We start from the raw sequence: 23,924 nt of genomic DNA, 5'->3' as shown, positions 1-23,924 counted from the left end.
TCACTCGGTTCTTCCACAAAGTGTTTTGTTAAAGAGTTTGTCGACACAGCTTTGTCTCACGCGATCTCCCGTCACGCTGACTTCATACAGCCAGACTCCATCTCTCTGCCCCTGCACAAACTACTGACGTGACGATGAGGAGCAGCCGTGTGGTCTCTCCTCAGTCACTGTCAGGACACCTCGGCTCCTTGTCCTCATGAGTTAAGTAACGGGCCCCATGAAGAAGAGCTTCACCGCCTTCATTTCCAAAAACATCCACCCGACAGGGCTCCTGAAACAAGAAGAAACCGATACCCTCACCCCTCATGGGATGGAGATGATTTAACTATCACACCTTTAGTTCGACCTCCCATTAAAACATAACCAGCTTCAAATGTTAATAATCATAAAAAGCTCCATTAGTGGCCTCAGTAGATTTCAACGTTCATTAAACCTCACAAATAAAGCAGCAGCATATGGGGCGATAAAGGGTGAGCTGCTGTTTACATCCAGTCTTTGCTACACAGGACGTAGTTGTTTCTCCCGCAGGATCAGAGGAAACAAGCAACAGTATGTATTAGCATTAGCATGTACAGCTAATTCAACACACTGTGTTTCTACATGTCAGATATGCTCATGAGAGCCTGAGCCACCAGGAAGTGCAGAATTAAGCTAAACGGTCAATGGACGTCACTCATCCCCCCCATTCATTGATCACTCTACAGAATAACTGCTCTCAGATCAGCTCCCTCTCCAGCCTGGCTTTTCTTCATCCTGTTGTGTTCTCCCAGTCTTTAATCTACTCAACATCCTGTTTGCTCCATCTTCTGTCTTCCCTCGTTCTGACACTCGTCTGTTTGCATGAAGATGACTCTACATTTCCGTTCACATGCTCGCTGACCCTTGAAAAGCCCAAATCCATTCCCTCAGATGTGTGCGTGTCTGGATATGCTTAAATTAGTCGTAAACAACGTGAGTGGATGGACACACACACACACACACACACACACACACACACACACACACACACACACCACTGAGCACAGGACACAGGAGATTCACTCACACTTCAAGTGCAACCTAATGTCTCCTGACTGTGTATGATGGACTGGACTGAGGACAAGGGGAAAGTGTAAATGCTGGAACACAGAGAAAGACGGACATGACTGAGTGCAGTGAAAATGGTTTATCCAGTTCATAGGTGATTCCAGCTGTCTAGCAACAACAAAACGTTGACCTGGCCTTTGCTTCCTCACTTTGCCCTCCTGCCAAACTCCAACAGTGAGTAAGTGACAAAACACAACATCTACACCCTTGCCTACTGTTTATTGCAGTTAGCTGCAGCAAAGTCTTTAGTCAGTCAGGGGATTGACCACAGGCTGGACACTCCCAGGGTCTGTGGACTCTGTCTCTGTGCCTTGTCCAGTCTTCGTGGTTTTACAGAGTCTTAGGTCAAAAACAAAACAGATACGAATCCTAAAAAGACGCTCCAGGACTCAGTAACGCACAGAAAGCGAGAGTAGAGCCACGAGTGGCGCCGTAAAGACTGTACCACTGTAGTAAATACATGGAGGAGCTGACAGAACACACACTGCTCTGTGACCCATCAGGCGCAGACATCCATCCATTATCTACACCCTCACACCCGATACAGGGTCTCAGGGGGATTAGAAACTTATTAGGACTGTCACCTTCTCAAAAAGTCAAGGCCGACCAAATCTGAACTAAAACGTAATGTATTCAAACCTCCCACCATCCAACCCTGGAGCAGAGTCTCTATATCTTCCTGCACGGTGTCTTAAAACTGCAGTGTGTGTCTGGAAGTTCTGGTGTGACTTAGAATTTTAAATCACGGCCCCAGTTCTGTCATTATCCTGAAAATCCTCTCCTGAAACAATGCCAACAGGCCACTTACTGATGCATATAAAACTAACTCCCTTATCTGTGATGGGTCTTTTATGAGCTCCAACAAAGTTCTTATTTCAGACGGCCGCACTGGAAACGACACACCAGCCTCCGGTTTAGTCTCACGTTCAACTGGCCCGCATGACTTTGGACTGCCGGAAGAAACAAGAAACCAACACAAACAGGAGGAGAACATTCAGACCTCAGACACAAGGGTGGGCCCCTCTCTGAGGACCAATCAATCCTTAAAGCATGCACACCTGACTGTTTTACTCTATGTGACCCCAATTTTAGCAAACACCCAGAGAGAGAGAGAGAAATTAGCTCTGAACCTTCATTGATAAACGATGGATTAATGGGAATTCACCAAACGGCTCATTTTGGGGGTTAATGGGAATTTGCCAAAATGATTCAGGCTCAAGGTTAATGGGGATCCCAGTTCAGGGCCGCAAAGAGCCGAGAGGATAAATTGGGAAAATTACTACAGAGGAAATTACAGTTCTAAAGGCGGTGAACCGAAGCGTTTTTAATATCACCTGGGAATGAATTTTAAGAGCAATTTAACTCGAGGAATAATGAAAAGAAAGCTGCTCCATCAGCCCGTTCGTACCGAAAATAACTAATGACTGCAACAACAACTGTTTCGGGATGTGATGATTATGAAAGAGAGGACACACATTTGTTCTTCTAGCTCTGCTTCTCATTAGAGCAGAGAAAACAGCATTTTAAACTCAAAAACAGATTCAGATCATTTCTGGTATGTCGTCAACACACGCACGCACGCACGCACGCACGCACACACGCACGGCCATTAACCTGCGTCACCAGTTTGACTCATTGGATCAACAAAGAAAACATCAACACACACACACACACACACACACACACGTGCAGGTAGAGGCAGGTGGCACAGAAACACAAACACAGCTCTGGACCTGAAGCATAAACGGGTTTAAAAGCTGATAAACACGTTATAGTTCGTCCTGATTGTCATATAAATGTTTACATGCTGGTGATAATATGACAAGTTTCTTTATTTTAGCAAGAATTAACCTTTTCCCACTTGTCACCGTTCCTCAGTGATTCAGTATCAGGATCAACAGTTGCAGTCAGACTGCACTGAAACAGGTCTAGACATCCCCAAATGAATGTTTTCTGTGAATGAACCTAAATAACTGGACGAGCTGACGAAACCACGATCAGGCTGTGGATTCACACCAAGAGGTTTGGTTTAAGTCGATCCACATGGAGGTCAGTCCCTACTCTGAGACCACAGACGTCTGTGTCTCTGCTGCTTCACTTTCAACTGTTCTTCTTCAAAACGCGTCTGTTGCGATTCGGTCGACTAAACCAAATCAAATCAATGAACAGCGTTTGTTAAGGACATATTTTTGGTTTTACGTTGGCGTCTTCTTCCTTCTTGGCCTTTGGACAGCAGTTAACAGCTGGTTTATATCTACAGTCTGAACAAAGTGCATCACAAATCAACAAACTCCTCAACGGAAATGTCCCATTTTATCAGACACATGAACAAACCTTCTCTAATTATACGTGAAGCATCTGATCTTTAACCATATAACTTCCTTCAAAACGTGATTGGAATGACCCTGCCTCATGCTGCTGTCTTGACACTTTACATTTAGAGGTTCTGGACATTTGGGAATTAAATCTAAATAAAGTGCTTTGAATAATCAGGATGAACCTCTGCCTTGTTTGCATCTGCTCTCATGCCCGTCAGTTTTGTACCTGATCTCCACAATAACTCTGGTCACTGGTATCTCAGGAAACTGAGACCAAAACTACTACGAAACTAAAAAAGTCCCAGCTGTAATGATCCAACACTGTGTTGTGTCGTTCGCACACAGAGGTGCCACTGTCAAACAACCTGATTTGCTCCTGGAACAATCGGTAGCGTGATTGATAGTCTGAGCTCCCCGTCTAGCGTTCTGTGGCCGAGTCATCTCCGTCTGACAGGCTACACGTCTTGTAATTAACATCAATGCCTTATCTGTCAGCAGCACACGTGGACGAGAGACACTGTCGGAAAGACAAAAGGCAGGAGAGCGAGCAGAGACTCGGCTCCGTCTTTAAACTACTGATAGTGTTCCTGCAGATAAGACTCTGGAGTTAAAACCAGCAAGAAGCAACAGAGGCCTGTCTTCAAAACTCAGTGTGTGTGTGTGTGTGTGTGTGTGTGTGTGTGTGTGTGTGTGGGCCTTTCAAAGGAATTTCATTTCCAATATACAGACTGTTGAGGGTCCAATTTCCTGACCAGTGTAGCGGAGCACTCTGTCTGAGGTGTGTGTGTTCTTGTACATCTGTCTTTGTGAGAACCAATTTGGGCTGTGAGGACTTTTCGGCCAGTCCTCACTTTGACACTTCAAAGGGACGTTTGAGGTTTGTGGCTCAGTCTCAGGGTTAGAGTCAGAGGCTTAGGTCGGGGGTGTGAGCAGGCATTTAGCAGTGATGGTGAAGGCGAGGGGCTGGTAGGGGAAATATAGGAGTCCTCACAAAGATAGAAATGTGTCTCGCAGCAGGCCAGAGTCCAAATCTCAGCAGCAGTAACCAAGCGAAAGATGTGCATCAGTGAGAAAACGAGAGAAAGGCAGAAAAAGCGAGACGGAGGTAGAGATTGAAAAAGAGAAGCAGTGAACAATAGGAGAGGGAGAGAAGGCTGGCGAGGCAGAAGGGTGAAGACAGAACGAAAAGAAGAGGACAGCATGTTTAATGCAAGTGACAGAGCAAAGCCTCCACACCTACAAATCACTGTGGACACACACACACACACCATGAACCGGGTTCTAGTCGGCCGGATTCAAACAAAACAAACGTCCAGTCGCCTCTTTTCCTGCAGCATCGGAGACCTTCCTTCCCCACAGTCGGCTGTTCATTTAAAACCTGTTGAAACATCTTTAAATGCACCATTAGCTTTAACCAGTTCAAAATGGATCTAAACCAGTGCTGAAACATATATCACAGTCCGAATAAGTGACCAACTACAACTGACGAAGAAAAAGATGTTTATCATGATCACGTTATTTCACCCTGACTGTTCGTAGCTACTTCACGGCCTGGACGGTCGCTCCGACCCGAAACAAGCCCAACGATTAAGGCTGGAAGTTGGACTCGAGCTTTCCCAGCCCATTCTGGTCCAAACACTGAATCAGAGTTAAAACTGTCTGGCTAATGTTTTTGTCTAAAAATGACGACATTTAAAGCTGTTTCAGTGAGAAAAGACCTGCAGCTTCGCTCCGAACGCTGTCAGAACGAGCCCCGAAGCTTCTGATCGATCAAAAATCCCACTTTTGAACTGTCAGATTCCTCCCCCTGCTTCTCCTCTTATCTGTCTGCTTCACTTTCCTCATACCTTCGCCCCGTCCCGAACATTTCTTTCTCTCGATACAACTCTTCCCTCCATGACTGCTCTGATCTGTGCGCTGCAAAGCTTGGCATTAACAGTGGTTGGGTGCACATCAAATATCTGATGGAAACGCATGAGGCACTTGAAGATCTATCAGAGTCGGCGTCTGCAGAGATAAATCAAACTAAGATTGGAAAGATACGTGTTTTTCAGTTCATTTTCTGTAATAGAACTGCAGACAACCAATATTTTATCCAGACTGAGAAACAGAACCAGTTTAATCAGTTTCAATTCAAATATCACGCAGAAGTTTCTAACATTTCCTTAAGCTGTTTTTTGTTTTTCCAATAAAACAAAGTTTGGAGGCTTTTCCACCCTGGAAAGAACAGACTCCAATCCTTAAAAAGTAGTTTGACACAAATTCTTTGCCAAAAAATGACAGAATAATGTCTGTGTAGTAAATATGAGGCCCAGCCTGCAGCCGATTAACTGAGCTCAGAGCTGCTGGTTGTAACGAACGAGACTGAACTGGTTAATTAGGGTTAATGAGCTTTAAAGGTGCTCGTCTTCGTGCTAAGCTAATTAGCTTCACATGGCCCCGACAGGTACGACGGTCACTTCATCTTCATCTGGCTCGTTTCTACAAAGTGAGTAAATAAAAAGTTGAAGAAATCCAAAACATCAGCTACTGGCGCGCTGTGTGTGTTCTGCTCTAACTTTACTGTGTCCATCCGTCATCTGTGCTGCATTACTGCGACTACAGCTCCTCAGATGTGGTTCAGTCTGACTCTTAACCGCTAAGATGCCAGTTTGGGAGAGATCTGGCAGCTGAAAAGACTCTAGCTTGGACTTTTCCAAACAGTTCGTGAAGGGCTGGAGCTTGTCTGGCAGCACGTAGGCGGTCTGTGCAACCTCATGCTGATATGAGACAGATTCAGCCACAAGCACACAACAGTCAGTGGGGTCTTTATTGTGTGTGTCCTTGAGAAATAACCCTGACGTGAGTGTGTGTTTGCTGCTGGCCTCCTGTTTGGCAGCTCTCCCTGTCTCACACACACACACACACACACACACACGGTTACGCTAATGAGCCTCCTGTAGAGTCACACACATGTCGTTTCCCGTTTACGTCCTTCCAAAGGCGTCAATCGCTCACACACATTTACACTTCAAACCCCACGACATTCAGAGGACCTTGAACTCAAAATGACCCCAAGATGATCCCTCTTGATTATTTTCACGCCAATCTCTGGTCAAATTCAGCAAAATGTGTTTATCATATAATTAAAAGGGAGATTCCAGCTGCTGCATGACTTTAGCCCAGATCTACTTTTTTAAGTTCTACGTACATGCTCTGATCCTTTGCATGCATTTAATGAATGTGAAGGGGAAACGTTCGAGCTAAAGCAGAGGTGTGTTGTGTTGTGTGTGTCACTGTTTAACTCCCTGATAATACATCATAGCAGGTTTATTCAGTAGTATTGCTGTCGTACATCTTTCAGACAACAGTGCACCGCAGCTGCTGCGTGAGGAAGAAACCTGGCGTGCCCTCTTTGATTACACTCAATTTCCATCGTCATTCATGGCGCAGGCTTTTCTCGGCCTCAGTAATTCAGGTTTCGCTACAGGCCTGGTCATATGTCTTCACGTCGTCTAATTAATTAGGCCGTCATCCCATCATCCACTGAGGCGCAGCATCTGATGATGATGATATCAGAGCACGGCCGCTGGTATAAAAATCTTTGACTTACAGTAAAGTAAGAGCAAGAAAAGAAGCTGCAACCAGCGAATGTTTCATTTTTAACTGAGCATCAACCAAACTGATGAATCGACACATTACTCAAACAGAAAGGAGACAACAAATCAGTAAGTCCTGCAAACTGGGAAATTCCAGTACCTAAATCTCAATCACACACAAACGCACAATTATCACCACAGGGAGCCTCAGTGAGCGTGCCCAGCTCCAGTAACTGTGTGTGTGATGTGTGTGTTTCAGTAAATCTGTCTGAACGACCCTGTTCTCCCTGTCATGACCGAGCTGCCCTCACATTCCTCCATAATCAGACCTGAAGCCACGAAATGTAAACAGGCAGCCGACCGCTCTCTGTCTCTGTGTGTTTATGTCTTCTGCTATCCGCCCCCACTCTCGTTGACACAACATTAAGCTCGTTGAAGTGCAGGATGCATGTGGAATATTTATCGGAGCGCACGCGGTCGGTCAGCGCTGCATCGCCGATCAGGTCGTTCGTTTCAATTAATGCAACACGTGTGCTGAAAGTTTTTGGAGTAAATTTAAAACAAAAACCATTTAGAGCGAAATGCTCCTTTTTTATGAGTCTGGTCATGTTTTCTTGATTAGCTGGGAGCGGCACAGCCATTTCATCATCCTCTATAAACATGGAAAACATTAGAGAGAGGGGATTGATGGAGGGGACGTGAAAGGAGACAGGAAAAAAAAACTGCAAGAAGAAGGTGTGAGGAGGGAAGTGATGAGAAGGAGGTGGTGTGGAAGGAGAAAAGAGAAAGGTGAGAGGATTCAAGAAAAGCAATAAAAGGATGGATGAAGAGGAGGAGAGAGAAAATTAAAGAGAAAAGAAAAGCTGAGGCAGATAAGGAAGTTGGGAAACCAAGAGAGGGGCGTTTTTTGGCAGGGAGTAGTTTCCATTACTGGCAAAATAAACTGATACCATATGACTAATCACCTCATAACTGGAGCAGGAATTTACAACCACACACACACACACACACACACACACACACACACACAAATACAGCCAAACATAACGCTGCGAGGAGGAAAAGTACAGACCGCGAGTGGAAGTGAAAGCAAAATGAGGGGAAGGAGCAGAGGAGTCGATTCATTCGCTCCAGAAAAAACACACAACTTCAGGAAACTGCAGCTGATATGAGGAATCACAACAGGAAGAAACAGCTGGAGCCACAACAGCTTCTGCTAATACACAAAACACGTTACACCAGCTTTTCACATATCCACCTACTGCTACAAGCCTCTTGTATCTGTGAGCAGCCTGGCAGCTGAGGAGATAAAATCTCTATCGTTTAATGATGAAGCTGCAGCACTAACTCCTCTGAAAACACCACATCCTGTTTTATGGTACAACGTGTTTCAAATATGCAGAAATGTCAAATAAAAAACAAAAAACAGCAAACACCTTGGAAAATCCTGCACACGGAGGCTTTTTCCCCTGAACCCGTCCTGTCAGGCAGCTGCAGCTTCACCCCAGGTTCAGCCTGACTCATATAACGGAGGATAAATCTTCCCTTATCTGCTGCCTCAGTGTTCTGGTTTGCTGCCACTTCCATGCTCCTCGTGGGTTTGCTGGAATCCAGATGCAGAGGCGGAGCGGATGTTTGTCCGGTCACAAATACTCAGATCTTATCCGGTGATACACTACAATGCCAAACCATATGTGTGACCAGTTATTCAACACACGTACAACACACAGCAGCACATTATCACATGTGTCTGACTGCACTGAGGCACAGGTCAATGCAGAGTGGAAACAAGACAACAAATGAGATGTAAACAAATACACAGCTGGATCAGAAATAAATGTCCCACAGCCTCCCAGTCTGTTTCCATACAGCACTGACACGCACGCACGCACGCACACACGCACACACGCACGCACGCACGCACACACAGAAAATAAACAAGTGACAGAGTCAATCTAAACTGCTGATGCAGACCTCAGCTTTAGATGAAAGCATATTTGTTGCAGCGACGTTCAGTGTGTGTGTGTGTGTGTGTGTGTGTGTGTGTGTGTTCAGGGTAAAAATCTGGTTTCACTTGGGACCAACACAGTGACAGGTCTTTAATTCTACGGCTGTGAGAGAGAGAGAGGGAGAAATAAACAAACAACAAACAGAAAAACAGCAACAACATTAAACAGAGGAGATGAGACTGAGCCATTTCAGATCCAGGTGGTAAAACAGTCAGTAAACAGGTGTTAAGGTCAGCATCTACACACAATTAAAGCAATAATTTGTCGAGGGTTGTCAGTTGTTGGGTTCTGGCTCTTAGACATTAAAGGACCTTACGGCTGTTTTTGCTTCACGTCCATGGTGATGAAGCAAAAACAGGAAACGGTGAAAGAAATGAAGAAGTAAAATGCATTTTTAAAGTTTCTCTGATGTTCATGTGCTAATTCATCAGTATTAAACAGTTTGAAACACTGTTCTCGCCCCACAGGACGCAACATGTTCTGGATAAATCGAGCCATAGGATTATCCTGAAGCAAATTACACCGTCTGCACGGCTGATGCTCACACACTGTACTAAAATTATAACCAATGCATGACATGGTCAATTTCCTCCATCAGAAAAACTCCCACAGTCAAATTTAGCTACCAGCCTCTTAGTCAAGTGTTTCACATTAAAAGCCTTAATAACCACATAACTGCTACAAGGCTTTTAATGTGAAACATCTGCAGGAAATGCTGAGCTTGTACTAAAAGCAAACAGCAGTAAATCATGAGGAACATAAGAAACCAGTGTTTGAAAGAAAATCTTATCAGTCAGATAAGAAAAACATCTTCAAATAAATGCCTGCAGTTTGTGAGTGAAAGCCAGAGCTGCTGTTATTTCTGACTCTAATATGTTTCGGAGGCCGATTTTTTTTTTTTTTTTTTTTTTTAAACATACTTGACAACTGAACTGGTCTGGGAATATTTGTAGACGGGGAAAAAAAAGAACAAGCTGGGAGGGAAAGAAAGCAAGAAGGAGCAGAGAAACAAAGAGAGGACGGCACGGAGCCAGGTCCTGCCGGGTCAAACAGGAAATGAAGCACATGAACACACCAGCACAACAAGCCCACTGTACTGTGCCCACACACACACTCCCCATCAGAAGTGCACCGTAAGCAGAACTCACACAACATGAATGTGTCCATGTGACGCTGATGCAAGATGACTCACGCACCGAGAACTAGATTTCTGCAAGTAATCGGGCACCGAGGTCGCCATGCGAAACCCAAACGTAAGCATTAAGAGGTTAAGGAGGACGTTGCCATGACAACGCACGATGAGAGACAGGCCTGCTACGCTAACGAAGACGAGTTCAAATCACAGAGGCAGTGGGATCAAATATTTGTGTGTGGGAGCTTCTCCGTGTTAAATGCAATTTTCTTATAAAAATGTGTTTTTCTGAAAATCATCATAAACGGTTTGTTCCAGTAAAGTCAAAGTGTCTATGAAAAGTTGACAGTGCAGGAATTCAATGCAGGTTTCAGTTTCAGGCAGCAGCTTAAGGTTCGTTTTACTTTTAAATTCAGATCGTGAGAAAAGACCAACAGACAGAAAAGTGGACGATCAGGGGTCTGAACAAAGACGATGATCCAGAGTTTAGAGACGTAAACAGTGAAGAAGAAACCGTGGAAGACGAGACCCCCATGGAGACCTGAACAGATGCTCACCCAGCAGGTTAATGGTCTGGACCACACACACACACACACGCACACGCGCACACACACACACACACACACACACACACACACACACACACGGTGCAGGGTGGGCATACTTGTCCTTTTGTGGCTGTGTGGACTCATTTTAGCTCCAGAACATCACTGATGATAGTTTGGCTTGTCCTCACAAATCTAAGCACTGACTGAGGGATAGGACTTTAAAAGCCTGTGTCCCCCCTGTGGGACCTCAGCAGCTCCTTTTTAGGTCTGTGTCTGTCTGTACTGGACTGTCAGTCTCCTGATTCTGTTTCTTCGTCTAAACAAAGCAGAAAGTTCATTCTCGTGCCGTTATGTCCGACTCCGAAACAGAACCGGTTCAGACTTGTGGCACCAAAGTGTTTTCCAAACCAAAGAATCTTCTACAGGCCTCGTTTTCTGCCAAAAAACAGCAGCTGAGGTAAAAACCAAACTTCCATCGGTGCCATGTTCAGTTTCTCTTCTGCTCATTTGGACTTTGTGGTTGGAGCAAAAAAGTAAACAAGTAAACAAACACAAGACAAACAAGAGACGTAACAGGGGCCTAACATATATATTTAGATATAAATGCTTCAGTTACCACAGTGACAACGTTAACATGCTGCTGTTTTGTTCATGGAAAACTTCCATTGTTCACGAGCTTCCTACTGAAATGAGATAATTAGAACTACACAAATGGCTGTTGATGTTTAGATACTTCAGTCTGGACTAAGGGTGTAGTTTTCTCCTAAAGAAGAAAACACCGTGGGTGAGGGCATAAATCACATCACGCCCCATCGCAGCTAAAAGCTGCGCACACTAGTCAACAGAAAAACCAGCAGTGATGCAGTCTGTGATTTCATCTGCTCAGAGTCACATGGACGACATTTATCTGACACTAACAATGTCTGCCTTCAGTTTTGTCCTCATTTAAGACCAGGCCTAGTCCCAGGCCTAGTCCCAGGCCTAGTCCCAGGCCTAGTCCCAGCTCTTTCTCCAAAACTGACAAAAATCAACAGAAAAAGCTTCATAAAAACAATGAACTTGCTGATTGCTACTTTAAAATGTGCATGGCTCATCTGTAATCAGCAGTGAGTGTGTGTGCATGATTACCATTACTGCATGTGGACTGCACAGTAAGGACAACAAATAAATAAATTCATGTGGAGACATTTTCTAACCTGCAGAGACACAGTGATGCACCCTGATCCAGACAGGCTCCCAAAACTCTGGGAATTAGACACTAAAACCTTCAGAGAGAAAAGAGCGAGGGGAGAGGACTGTGGTCAAACTGGAGCCATGAGAACACACACACACACACACACACACACACACACACACACACACACACACACACACACACACACACACACACACACACACACACACACACACACACACACACACACACACAGCGTTACATTAACAACCAGCCAGCAGTGTCGCTGAGCTGCCATCGCTGCAGACAGAGGCTCAGGGTGCGATCACACTCCCGGACCACGTCCACGATGACGCAGACGAACCTGAACACGCAGCCTCTCGTTTCCATCTGTGTACAGGACACAGTCCGGCTCAGACCGAGCAGCAGCCCTGCGGTGAAGGTTCAGGCTGAGGGACCATCCACATCCAGGTTTTTCTGAATCACATCTTAGTCAAATGTGAAACTGCTGGTTGTCAGATGTCACTTGTAACTTCACAAAACCTTGAAGCTGGATGTGAGAAAAGCTTTTGTGTTTCCTCCTGACAAACTGCAGCAGTTGACTCAACAGTCCTGGTGTGAAAGCAGCTTTCAGCAGATGACGAGTGGCTTTAATTACAGCCCACACAGGGAGACCTGGCTCATCAGCTCTTACTTCCAGATCTTCTTCTCAGACACTGCTTCTGTCTGTAATGTGTAAATACACTTTACACTCTGCAGTTCTCTGACCTTTTCCCTAAAACGATGAGTCTCTGTCCGACAGCACAGACCTAAAAAAAACAACAAAAAAACCAAACTGGAAATTCCCACAGCCCATGAACCAGGTCACAGTGCAGCCTCCCATCTGCTCCAGAATCCCCAGGGAGGTAAGGAAAACTGAAAGTACTGCTAAGATTACCGATTGTTGTGCTTCAGCACAAATGGCCTGAACTGAGTCTGGTAGTTTGATTATATATTTACTGTATTTGGGTGATTGGGAACTTATTTCAACCTTTTTGTCTCGTATCTGTTTTTAAATAAAAATCACGTCCTGCAACCTGTTAGTCTGTGCATGTTCACAGCCTGGGAGCAGTTTGCTCTCTCACTTTTTAAAGAGACAGACACAGTAATTCATTAAAAAAGTGAAGACTGGAAGAATGTCCACTTTCTTCTTCTGTAGTCCCCTTTAAACTGTCTCAGGGTTTAATCCTGCATTTCCCACAATGCAGCCCACTAGCTTATTTAATTCAAACACTCACTATACGAAGTGTTTAAGTCAAAATAATAAACAAGATGGCATCATCGTGGTTATTCATCGTGGTTATCTTCCTGCAGAGGAAACTTCCAGTAAACTAAAATTTCAGTTTCACCTCAGCTGCCTACGGCTTTTAGAAAAACAAGACCTCAACATGAGTCCAAACCACATCTGGTCTCCTTGAATAGTCGTGGCCAACATGTAAAATGTAGAAACCTTCTCCTCAGATGTGTAGAGACGCAGGTTGAGCTGAGAATGATGTGAGAGGCCGCATGGATTTTAAAGTATGAAGCTACTTGGCATGAGGCGGGTGGGGGGGGCAGACAGTGAGTCAGACTGACAGGAATAACAAACCCAGACACAGAACAATGTGGCTGAGGCCTGAGCAACAGCAGGGAGGATAAAGAGATGGGGAAGCAAAACCACTGGGCCCTGCTGAGCCTGAGAGAAAGAGACGGTGACGGATGAGAAGAGCAAAACCAAAAACATGAAGTTTAATGAAAAGTCAAAGGAAGACTGGAGGGAACTTTACCCCAGTCAAATGAAAAAAAGCAAAGAGCATCACTTCCTGCAGCAGGAGGCTGGATTTTATCAGAAACACGGGTCTGAGGACGGAAACGTGAGTCCTCCACTTTGGTATAGGCTGAAAAAGTTTAGCATTACAACATTCAAGGTTCCAGAGGATGAATCTCAGAATTCCCCTGAATTAAAGCTGCACTGTTAGACTGAAATATGTTGATAACTGGGTCCTGCCCTGACTTTTCATGTAGCGCCACCATCAGGTCACCTGCTTCATGAACAAACACCTACCAACCAATTTAATCTCAGCTCTACGTTAGCAAATGACTATAAATGTTAGCATTCTAGGGATATTAGCATTTAGCTCAGAATAAAACTGTCCCTGCAGGGGTCACAGCTGGCACAGCTGCAGAGCACTTCACACACTTTGTCAGGTGGGTAGCTCCTCAGAATCAGTTTATTGGGCTCACTTAATAAAAACCAACGCAGTTCAATGCAACGGTCCTGTATTTATCACCTGGTTCACCTTGGCTGAAACGTGAAGAACATCTCACTGATCTGAACATTATAAGCTTCACAACAGGAGGAAACCACAGACCCAGGTTCAAAGAGACATAACATGTGGATGCATGTAGTGTTATCTGCTTCACCTGAACAAACAGAGAGTGGTCAAGGACACACACACACACACCCACACACACACGCAGGCCTGGTACTGTTGTCACTGCAAACACAACCTTCGGACACTCCCTAGAAGCCTAAATCCTGATTACACACATACTCTGTCGCTACCAGACAAATACAACCATAGTGCATATGTGCACCTGTTTTAAAACAAGACCAGCCCGACCTGCCTCCAGTTCAGCTCCAACCACACAGCCTGGGTGTCCTGGTGAACTACGACCCCCCCCCCCCATGAAACTGGCATCAAGGTGGAAAAGTGTGTAAGGAAGATTTAAAGAGCAATGAAAGTCTGAAGATTAAAAAGAAAAAACAGCCCTAACTCTCACTGCAGCTTATTCCTTTCACTATCGGATAATTATTAGTCCCTTAGAGCCCAAACTGGCCTGTTACACCATCAGCCTCCCCTGGCTGCAGACTGATGGTGGAACCGAGAGGCCGAGGGCTGTCACTGGAAACACTGGAAACGTTGGGTTTTTGGTAGATTTCAGGGCCCAAAGTTCAACAGTCCAGTAAATCCTCCCTGTGGCCTCAGGTCATTTCAGTACACACTAAGAGAACCTGCAGATTTTGGACTCGAGCTGCAACATGTAGTTCATTAATTAATCAACAGCTGCTTTGATAATAGATTCATGTTTCCTGCAAAAAAACATATATAGATATATAAATATGGGGACTTCCTGCTTTTTATCAGACTAACAGATTTTTGGTTCTGGATCGTTGGTTGGACAAAACATTTAATCTGATCGTCCTGGACATTTTTCACTATTTTAGACTGAACAATCGAATAATTAGAGAATAATGACAGTAACTGTAACTTGAAGTCGTACTTTAAACTCAACACACAGCTGCCGATGCATCGTCATGAAACGGGTTCTCTGCGGTGGTGCGTTCAGGTGCTGAGGTTATGGTCAGATTTTAGAGCTTCCTCACTCAATCGCACACTCTTGATTGGATGATGAAAGAGCCGCATAACAGTTGTTTAACAAACGTAGCTGGCGAAGAAGCAGCGGTACAGATTACACACCTTTGAACAATTGGTCAGACGTGCGGAAGAGAGCGGCACTAACGGAGGGAGTCAGCAGAGAGTGGTTTACACATGGAAATCCACTCCTACTGCATTTTAAGATCAGAAACCTTTCTCACCTCCTCATGAGAGAAAGAGCACTCCACTGAACACCAGGAAGAAAACTAAATGCATTCATCTTTCTGCATAATGAACCCTCAGTGTCCCTGTAATAAGCCCACACAATAGACTTAAGCATGTAGAATAGCAAGTAATTAAAGGCATTGTATGAAATTAAATGGAAACAGAAAATGCTGGCTAGAATCATTAGACAGTGGGCCATTGTAGCTCTCCTCCCCCGGTCTGTTTTTGTCTTTGCGTCTCTTTTCATGTTTCCCCATTCTTTATCAGGCAAGCAGCAGTCTTTTATTCGTTTAATGATCGCTCTGCCTTTTTGGACAGCGACGCCTCACGTCTCCGAACAGACTGACTGACATGACCCTGAATTAACAGCGAGAGACAGGCAGAGCCAGAAATACCCAGGTTGCTAAGTGCCCCTGCACCCATCCCACTCTTCATTCAGGAGACATATTTATCATCATAAACAGGCGTGTGTGTGTGTGTGTGTGTGTGTGAAGTAGAAAAATGCAAAGCCAGAGTGTGTGTATGTATCAGAAGTCAGGATGATGAAGTTAAAGGGCAACTGGGGTAAAATAAATGACGCCTGATGGCTTGGCGGCTCGCAGCATTACACTCCTGGGAGTTTTGTGAAAGCGTGATGTTGACAAATCTGACTTACAAATTGTTCCATCGACGACACAATGTGATCTGACTTAATGTGATGCTTTTTGGCTGCCGGGCTCCCTCCCTCACTTTGTGATGTGGGAGACAAAACGGAGAAACAACAGGAGCGATTTGCAGAAACTTCTTACAAAACGTTCATTTGCCTTTGCGGCTTCTCAACACTGGAGAGTCCTTTCAAAGCAGTCGGCTTACTGATCACTTGATAGGTCTCATTTAATCCCCATGAAAACTGCTTTGTAGAGTTCACAGGAACGTTTCTATATGATTACGGAAGATGTTTTTGCTTCCTCGAAGCTTTTTCAATAAAAACACAAACAGCACTGAAATGAGACTCTTTGATTCTTCTGCACTACAGGTCATTTATTAGACCATAATCTGTTCCAACAGCAGAAAAGGACCTGAGGGCACAGAGGGATGGATGTCACAGATTTCTGACTCCCAGTTCAGACTCATTCTCCAAAAGCCGCCACAGCTTTTTCCTCATTACCTGGTTTGAAGCCCAAAGAAGGAAAAAAGGAACAAAACATGTCTCCGGGTCCCTGATCATGCATCACTAATGTTACAGATTAGAAATGAGATCTGGTTTGACAGGATATTTGTGATCGAGTGACAGAATAATCATCTGACCTCACGGGGCGACGGGTGCTGTGTAGTTGTTGTTTCTCTTTCCTGAAACCTGGAAATGCAATTGAATGTTTGGACGCTTTAAAAATGCCAGAACGGTTTGTGCATAAAGCGTCACAAAGGGAAAGCTGCCTGTTATAATTGTCTTGTTTTGTCCAAACAAGCCCAAACATTCAATTTATAATGAAATAAACCAACAACAAGCAGCACGTTCTCAGACCAGAGAGGCTGGAGTCCATTCAATCATCCAACCTGCTGCTAATTAATCCTCCATCCATCGACATGTGGGACACACTCGTGCTATATGCTAAATATCAGATGTATTATAGGTGGAACAGGCAGAGAGGAGCTGTGGTCAGTAATCAGCCAGACGTGCTCCTTCAATCACAGCTCTACACTCTGAGGTCCCTGACAAGAGCAGCTTAATGAGAGCAACACGTTACCACCTGGACAAACACACACACACACACACACACACACACACACACAGAGAACACACAACACACACACACACAGAGAACAGCCAGGTGCTTCTCTGGGTATACAGCCGTAGGAAACACTCCACAGTTAAAGACTAAGGTGTTTGATGCAGTTGTCTGATTGATTCGCGTTAACCAAACCATCTGATGGGGATCATTTCTGATCGCAGAAATCCAAATATATTATCTTACAGCAGCGTTTGACTTGGAAACAAACCAGAAGAAAGAAAATATCACCAATGAAGCTGTGAAAGGACATTTTCATGAGAACTAAAGGAAACAGACTATTTATAAAAACTAATGGCTCATTTTATGTCAAACCTACAGGTGTGCACGCTGGAGGCTGCCAGGCTTCTTGTTAAAGCACTAACCTGCATCTTTTCCAGCAAAACTAACACCTGTTGTGAAAGCTGCGACTGGCTCCACACACACACACACACACACACACACACACACACACACACACACACACACACACACACACACACACACACACACACACACACACACACACACACACACACACACACACACACACACACACACACGCGTAGAAAAACGTTCTGGATGTTTCTGAAAGTGGCAGCTCATAGCGGAGGAACAGACGTGACAGGAGCTGAGAAGATGCAGCTGTTTATCTCCAACAAACATCATAATGTTCCCAAACATGAAGAACGCGGTGGACGATCACTTCAACAGGTCACACCTGATTAAAACACTGTGATGTCTGTGTTTGTGACTTCATCAGGCTGAAAACCCTTCAACAATTAACCGTTATTTCTTTTACTCATCTGATTATTATCTTCTCCATTAGTCATTTTGTCTTTAAAATGTCAGAACATTATGAAAATAAGCCCCAAGTGGCGTCTTTAAAGATATTACACTGAAAAAGAAACAGAACATTTGGTATTTTTCTGTTTTTCTGGTGAGCTGAGTATTTACGGGTCAATAAACTGAGTAATGTGAACTCATCACTGTGAGCGGCTCTAAAGGGCAGTTTCACTGTTTCGTGGCATTTTCCAAATAATATAATCCATGAATTGAGGAAATGGTTAGCATATTCATCAACGCTGACAATAAGATCAGGAGCAGCTCTGCTGTTAGAAACAGCACCGAACGACTTACAGGTCACTGCATCACAGCCCTTCACCTGTTAAATACCTGGTTAAGGTGTTTTAAGGGGGAAACGTCCTTATACCTTTACCTTCATTCCTTCTTTAGAAAGTGCAAAAAGCTACTGACAGATAAAAACATAATCAAACGATGACATTTAACTTGTTTTTCCAGCACAAAGTCAAACAGAGCCTGGTTCCAGCCAGTCAGATGCAAACATTTCTGCTAGTTTTTGTCACTGGAGAGACGAAACATGAAAACAATTAACTGTGAAAATAACTGGAGGGTTAATTGGTCACAGACACATGAAGCTGCAGAAATTTACCATCTGAATAACGTGTGTGCGTGAACTCCTACAGTTTTAGATACGTATATAGAGTGTAATGAAATAATCAATCTTATTGGACATGAGCAGTGTGGATGAAGCGTCCTGGTACAGCAAATAACCGTGTGCACTGACTGCAGGCTCATAACCCAGAGATGGGAACGGCACCGTGGAATAAACAGCACAGAGAAATTTCTATCATCTCTCTGCATGTATTGTCACATTGGGAACCCTATTCCACTAAGTGAAGGAACCTCCACTGTCTAATGTTCCTCTGGAGTCGCTGCACACAAGCAGAACACCTCCTGCTAAGGACAATAGGAGACACACACACACACTCAGGATTGTATAAGATGTGTGACTCTGCATTCATTCGCTCCCTGACCTCTGACCTCAGAGGACCAGCCTCTCACTTCCTGTGCTAAATCACTATAACATGGAGAAAGCAGACCCAACCCCTCAGAGGCTTCACTTCGTCTCAAACAAATTTAATTTCATTCTTTGAGAGCGACAGAAGGTTTGGGGCCAAAAACCACAAGGTTCCAATGAGACAACGGGCCAACGGACTCTGGACACAGGCTGCTATTTACAACCCAGCACATTATCCATTAAAGAGAGTAGGACGAACAGTATCTGAGAGCTTTGGTGCCAGTTTGTCGTCTATCGCTGTAAAAGCTGTGAAATAAGACCACGCCGATGGAGCAGCCAAACACAACAGAGCGCTCTGCCTCCAACCGACCGCACCAACTCAAAAATAAAATGGTCGTCTAACAGCACGGAGCCAAGTGTGTGCGGCAGTCAGCAGATGGTCAGCAGTGAAAGCGTGATGTCCAACAGTTAGAGACAGTTTTATCTCCAACATTTGTGTTTTTAAACTGCACAGCCTGTGAGTCCAGATCAGAAGCAGCTCTGTGTGCTGTGCCGTCGCCAGCTACTTGTCACGCAGCCGTTGTCTCGCACTTTAACATGAGGTTTGTCGAACGTGATCTATAAAAGCTTCGCTTTGAGTGTGTGAGGTCACCGTGTGCTAATAAAACTTTAAAGCTGTAACTCGTCCTGCGACAAGCTGAAGAGCACAGTCCCTGATTGGAACAGTGAACATTTTCACTTCTGATACTTCAAGTACACTGGCATGGTAGTACCTCCAGTACTTTTACTTATCCAGAAGAGTAGTTTAACAGACATTTTGCCGGTTTTTGACACCAGCTGCTCAGAATCTCTCATTTACCAAAGCTGAACCAGGATCAGCCCTACTCCAAACAACACGCCGAACGTCAAGTGCAACAATTCCAGGTCAGTGGTTTTACATCGTGTGTGTTTTCTCTCCGCTTCCTGCCGATTTTACAGTTTACAGGTGGTTCATTCGGCTCAGAGATCGGCCTGAGGGCGAGCTCGACACTGTGACTGTGGGTAAGGACAAGCAGCCACGTGACTGTTACTCAACCACCGCCTCCATTCCACTCCAACTGGTTTCTGATGGTCTCCGCCGGTGTACACACCGACACACGCACATTCCTCTGCTCTTAAAAAAAACATATCTGATTAGTTGAACGCAGGCGGGTGGAGCCACAGAGCAAAGATCCGGTCACACTGGTGAGATAGTTCCCAAACACCAGTAAGTGGAGTACACGTCTGTGCTGGTTGGTCGGGTTATCTCTGTTTGCTGCCCAGAGCTCTGCTGCTAAATGCAAAACCTGTGGAGCTGTACCATCGACTACACACAGCTGCTGCAGAGATGGTGCAACATAGCTGATAACCTGCAATAGTCTCCATCATGTTGGACCCTCCAGGTCTCTGGTTTCTCACAGCAACATCAAGACGCTTCCAAAGTCCAGCTCAGGTTTCATCAGCTGACAAATGGGAACAGAAAACCAAGAATCTCATGTCTAAATGCACCAGGCTATTGAAAACACACAGTTAATATCACACCAATGCATGAATAAAAGGAGGTTGTTTCCCTTTCATTCCCTTTCTTTGAGTTCCTGCTTTGTGTATCACACAGTTGCAAGTCAGACGTCTCACTGTGATTCTGCCAATAATAAGCAACTAATAATATTCCTTTTGTATAAACTCCCAAACCCTCCACGCTTCATTTCTGAGGGAGGAGATAATGTAAACCTCTGCACGGTGCGGCCCTGAGGAGATTCACTGCACAGCTCAGCCGCACACAAACGTTAAACCATCGCTTCATAAAAGAAGAGACAGTATTTGGAGTGTGTGTGTGTGTGTGTGTGTGTGTGTGTGTGTGTGTGTGTGGAGGCTTGTGCTAAGCTTCCACCCAGGCTTTCAGCAAAACATTAAAAAAGAAGCTTATTCAAAAGAACACAGCTTGGATTGAACTGAACAAGAGACACACTGAGGACAAATGTTCCTCACTCCGACCGACGCCACAGGCCTGATCCTGCAGTCTTTTAAACTAACACTTCACCTCACAGCACTTCTTCCTACTGGCCCCGTCTCCGTGCCGACAGGGACACGACGGGCTCCACCTGAAATGGTAAAACGATCAAATGTTGGCAGTAAATTAGACATGACAACCAAGTGTTCGGAAAGCCTTGAAACCTCAGGCGTGACTGACGGGAGGAACCACATCAGCCGTAAACAGCGAACAGCCTGCACCTACACAGATCAGTGCTGCTGGAGCTGGAACGGTTTAATGGCTCCAGAGCTCAAGGTGCAGGTGGAGGCTATTCTAATCCATTAACTGACACCATGGCCAATTACCCTCCCATCACGTAGAGCAGACGCCCAGCAGCACAGTGTTCTCAACAACTCATAGTTTCACAGTGAGGCACTGGGAGGACTGGGAGGACTGGGATGACTAATGACCTTTGGAGCCGAAGTACAACCAGCGTCTGGTCTGACTGCTGATGTCAGGCTTTAAGTACTTCTGATCAATACTGCCTTCAAACAAACATCTGTCTCCACCACAGTGTGTTGAACCTATAGACGTCAGGGCTGCCTGACTAATGCTGGTTTCTCCCTCACTGGGCTGCTGAAGATTAAATGAGGAAAAGGGATAAAAGATGACGGTTTGGTGCTTCATCTGGAAACACACAGAGGTGGCTCCAGTCTGGAGAACGTTATTAAAGCCGTGTAACCCGCTGAACTGGATCAGCCCACTTACTGAGGCTCCAGATGTTCTGTGTATTGATTGGTCCCAACACATTCCGCTGTTTCCCAAACGCTCACACGGTCACGCCAGACTCCATATAGAAAGATGGAAGTTCAAATGGCATTAGTCAGCTGCAAAAGACCAGTATCCTAAAACACGTTTATAGGTATGCTAAGAATCATGAAATGCCTGTCTTCATTTCGGATTGAAGAGAAAACATTAAACGACACTTTCTTAAAAGTTATGTCATTAGAAGTTTGAAAACATACTAATGCGTGTTTCTAAACGCCACATCTGTCCTCCATTACGGCGACTGCAGCTCGTTACTTTCCTACGTCCATCTCCAAAGGTTTTCCCTACATTAACGCTCAGCTCCTGTGCCGAATATCTAACACCATTGTCCTGAAGGTAAAACACCACATTTTATGTTAAAATACCAGCGCGCTGTTTACCAGGAACCAATAAAACGCATAAAGTTTGAGCTTTTTAAGCGGAGTTCAGTGTGACGTTCCCTAAACCGGGGGGAGGGAATGCGTTGAAAAGAATCACGAAAAACCTTAAAAATCTTTAAACCCCCCAAGAGCCAGTCCCGACTGTAGGAGAGGCAGGGAGGTCTTTAGTAAAAGTTGGAATAAAGCAGGTAAATATTCATGACAGGAAAGTAACGAAGAGGCGAAAATGCGGCGGCGGCGGCGACTTACCTCTGGATGCGCCGCTGAAATCCCTCTCACCGCGCGGCCGTGCTTTCCTTCTATATTCCCCAAAGGTGGCAAAAGTTGGAAATTGAAACTGGATCTCCTTCAGAAAGTCCCCACATTTACATCCTGCCGAGAGGAAACTGCTCTAACGGCACCAACTGGAGCCAAATGAAGCGTCTGGGTGCGCAGCCGCTGCGTCCGGCTCAACTTTACTTCAGCACAGATCCTTGGACTAAATAAGTCGACAGGCGCTTTCTTCGTCCTCCCACGCCCAGGAAACCCGTGAACTACATGCCCGGCTCAGGTGCAGGTCATGACTAAGCCAACACACACGCGCACTTCCAGGTTTTAATCACGGGGGTGTTTTTCCTGCGAACACGACGCGCACGGATCCAGTCGGGTCTGCAGCTCTGCCGTGGTACGCAACAACACTGGAGGAGTATCAGGACCAAGATTCTTCCTCCTCCTCCTCTTAAAACCCCCCAGTGGCAGTACGCGCCCACAGCTTGGTCAAGTTAGTCAGAGTTACCTACAGGTATGTTTGCTTTCCTATCAAAATAAAAGCCGTACCTGCCTAATAAGGTAGACCAAAACCAAAAGGGTCTGGATGGATGAGAAAAACCTTTAGTGAATACAGAGGCACTGGACTTTAACTGGATATTTCAAATTCCAAAATATTAAAGTGTGTTTCACTATAAAAGTCTGTAAACACTGTGCAGTTACCCAGATAAAAACAACAATAGCAAACTAAGAATGTGTCTGCAAAGATAAAGGAACACGTTCACAAAACAGATGGGATGTGAAATCTCTCCAGCACGTTCAGAGTCCACCTGAGGTTCTTCTGGACAACCTCAGGTGAACATCTGTCCTGATCCAGATGTCTAAGCTCCTTAACCAGCCTCTATAATGTCCCAGTTGGATTAATAATTTACCCTCCTCATCCTTTTAAACTTTATTTCACAGATAAAACACCTGAACAATAAATGTGGGTCTGGGGTCTGGGGGATGATCCAAGTGTTGAAATGTTGAGAGATTTGACTCTCAGTGACACATTACCCAGATGCTTACGAAGAAGCAAAAAACAAAATTAAACAAGCTTTAATTACCGTGATTATATTTATTTCTTTTCAAAATTTTCTTATCAAACGTTTGTTTGAACTTTTGAGTTTTATTTTGAAAATCGTTTCAGGAAGCCACACTCTCACTCCTTCTGATTTGACACTGGTAGATTAAACTGGGTTTAAACTGAAGGCCATTAAAACTAAAGCCCCAAAACTCCTTAAAATATGAATAAACAAAAGAGCCATCCCAGCAAAACCACTTCCTCTGACCAGTAAACAAACCAGTAGAAAAATCCCCTGAAGAAACAGTTTGTTTGTTTGTTTTGACAGATGTGTTGTTGTATGAGCTGCAGTTTAATCCACGTTCAGCCTGGAGCCAAC

The 23,924-nt window shown here is 44.8% G+C and overlaps 1 protein-coding gene across 2 annotated transcripts in view; it reads right to left on the bottom strand.

Annotated features, from left to right (window-relative positions):
• Positions 1–22,925, bottom strand: part of LOC113141970 (plexin-B2-like) — a 102,643-nt gene extending 79,718 nt beyond the window's left edge. For both annotated transcript variants that reach the window (XM_026326658.2, XM_026326659.2), the window contains exon 1: positions 22,486–22,925. The gene's annotated coding sequence lies outside the window, so the exon portion shown is untranslated. The remainder of the gene's footprint in view (positions 1–22,485) is intronic.
• Positions 22,926–23,924: the final 999 nt, after the last annotated feature.

This window comes from Mastacembelus armatus, chromosome 23 (genome assembly GCF_900324485.2).
Source record: "Mastacembelus armatus chromosome 23, fMasArm1.2, whole genome shotgun sequence".
Classification (NCBI taxonomy): domain Eukaryota; kingdom Metazoa; phylum Chordata; class Actinopteri; order Synbranchiformes; family Mastacembelidae; genus Mastacembelus; species Mastacembelus armatus.
Note: the sequence above shows the minus strand (reverse complement) of the source record. Positions and strands in the feature narration are given on the sequence as shown.